Source organism: Bidens hawaiensis, unplaced genomic scaffold (genome assembly GCF_021521415.1).
Source record: "Bidens hawaiensis isolate Kalapana, Puna unplaced genomic scaffold, B.hawaiensis_p1.1 tig00019655_1, whole genome shotgun sequence".
In the NCBI taxonomy this organism is placed as follows: domain Eukaryota; kingdom Viridiplantae; phylum Streptophyta; class Magnoliopsida; order Asterales; family Asteraceae; genus Bidens; species Bidens hawaiensis.
Genome location: NW_027492979.1, coordinates 1 through 2639, shown reverse-complemented (window position 1 = coordinate 2639; position 2639 = coordinate 1). Strand labels below are relative to the sequence as shown.

The 2639-nt window shown below is 47.0% G+C and overlaps 1 non-coding gene across 1 annotated transcript; it reads left to right on the top strand.

Annotated features, from left to right (window-relative positions):
* Positions 1–1865: 1865 nt before the first annotated feature.
* Positions 1866–1972, top strand: LOC143558777 (small nucleolar RNA R71). Its single transcript, XR_013139804.1, has one exon. It is a non-coding gene; the product is annotated as a small nucleolar RNA R71 (small nucleolar RNA).
* The last annotated feature ends 667 nt before the right edge of the window (positions 1973–2639 follow it).

Here is a 2639-nt window from a genome sequence, read left to right as displayed (position 1 = left end):
GAAGGTCGGTCTCTCGGATCGTCTCGCACGATCTCAACAGATGACTCTGAAACTAGGTGTGGTGACACGGTGTCATCCATGAATGGTTGAGCGGTCATGGCAACCATCTCGACCTCTGAAATCTCCCTATCGAGAATTTGTGTGTCCAAAATAGGTCCTCTACATATGTCAGTGAAAAACTCCCGCACATGCGATATGATGATGTCAACGAAATACAGGGTGTCCTCCGCCGACTTGGGGTGCTTGAGTGACCGTCTTATGTCAAAGGTGACGTTATCATCCCCAACTTTCAGAATTAATTTGCCCTCGCGGACGTCGATCAACGCCTGTGCGGTGGCAAGGAATGGTCGGCCTAAAATGAGCGGGACACTATCATCCTCATTCATATCCCGAATGACAAAGTCCACCAGGAAGATGAACTTGTCGATACGAACAAGCATGTTCTCGACCACACGTCGTGGGTATTTCACGGAACAATCAGCAAGTTAGATACTGATTTGGGTTGCCCTCAGTTCGCCAAGACCCAACTTACTGAACACAGAATACGACATGAGATTGATGCCGGCCCCAAGGTCGGCCAAAGCATAAGTCGAACCGTATCGTCACCTAAGATGCAGGGGATCATAAAACTCCCAGGATCGGCCATCTTTTCAGGAAACTTGCTCTGCAACACTGCAGAGAACCCAACACTCAACGGAATAGAAGAGACCTCAGCTAGCTTATCCTTATTGGAAAGAATGTCCTTGAGGAATTTGGCATATTTTGGCATTTTAGTGAGCGCCTCAAGGAAATGAATGAAAATAGGTGAAGCTGCTTGAGAAGTTCGAGGAACTTGGAGTTTTGCTCCTCGTCTCTGTCCGATTGGAGTCTCCCAAGATAAGGCAATTTGGGTCGGTAAACTCTCAGAGGTGAGTTTGATGATGATGAAGGTTTATCGGCCGGCTTCGTACTCGCTGGAATAGTCTGCTGTTGTGCCTTGGCTGGATGAGGCTCCATCTGGATCTCCTCGTCCACCTGCTCCTCTTCATCGACCGCAGGTGTGACAACTCTCAAAGGATCAACCTTTCTTTCTCTTCTTGCACCACTCCTAGTGGTCACGGCTTTGGCGAACCCTCTCGGATTTTTCTCGGTATTACTCGGTAGTGAACCTGGTGCTCTCTCGGATAACTTGTTGGTAATCTCTCCGACGTGACACTCGAGATTACTAGAGATGTGGCCTGGTTCTTCAGCATAGCATCGTGTTCCGCAAATTTTTCCTTATTTGTCACTCGGTTCCTCTCATCTCGCTTCAGCAGCTCAGCCATCATCTCCTCTAATGAAGCTTTCTTCTCCTCTCTCCCCACTTGTTCTGAACTCTCTTGACCTGAACTCCCCTCCCCGAATAGATTCTCTCGACGCTGGTTTTAGTGTTGGGCTTGGTAGCTACTGGCTTGTCCCCCTTGATAGTTATTCTGATTTCTCCAGCCAATGTTCCCGTCGAAGGCGTGATTTTGATATCTCAGGGGTTGTTGACAAAGTCAACCTCCTCCTAATGGATATCCGGCTTAACAGGATAGTCAATGGTGTCGTGACCCCCTCGGCAAATCTCACACTTCGCGGCGCTCTTAACGGTAACGAGTTTGTTTAAAACATCAATCTGCGCCTGCATGCTAGTGCTCGAATCAACTTGAAAAACTCCTCTCGATGATGTGGAAGAATTTCTGCCCTCGTGCCCCTCGTAGCTCGCTGGTATATCATCAAAAAGGACAACACACTCATCGGGATCTTTAATCTTGACGAGGTTCCCATTAGCAGTTTGGTTCAACATCTCTTTCACGTGTTGTGTGGCTCCATTGTAGAATTTCTCGATGAGCATCCACTTATCTAAACCATGATGAGGACAACTAAGAAGGAGGTCCTTGAATCTTTCCCAAACTTCGCTGAAAGACTCGTCGGACCTCATGCGGAAGGAAAAAATCTCATCACAGAGTCGAGAGGATTTAGATGGCGGAAAGAATTTGGTCATGAATTTATCTTGAAGGCCCGCCCAAGTGGTGATGGATCCAGCAGGTAGTGACTTCAACACTTTGTAGGCTTTGTCGGCAAGTGATAAGGGAAAAGGCGGAGATATATGGCTTCATCGTTCATGTTGCCGATATTGAAAGTTTTCGCAGATTTGAACAAACATGTCGATGTGATTTGAAGGATCTTCGCTCTCTAGCCCTTGGAATTGGAGTGCGGTCATGATAAGTTGCATGACGTGGGCAGGAATGGACAAGTTGCCAGCGGCGACACTGTTCGGTAAGGTGATGCTAGAATGAGGATTCGGTGTCGGCCTACCATAGTCAGCTACTACTCTTCTAACCGGTTGATCATCCATGTTCCTATCCCTAGAAGATGCGAAGAAACAGAAGAAGAAGAAGAAGAAGAAGAAGAACCTGTAGGTGAAACAGAACGCTCTCTCTCGGGCTGGACTTTCTCGGTATCGTCAGATGTTTCAAGCTTCGGCGGTCCTTGTGAGCAGGAACGACGCATACGACTAAAAAGAAAATTTTTAAAATTAACTAGGCTAAAATTAAACTAAAAACAAATAAACAAGTAAAAGGAAAACAGGCTAGTCCCCAAACTCGGGTCGTTCTCTAATCGCCTCAAACCGTGTT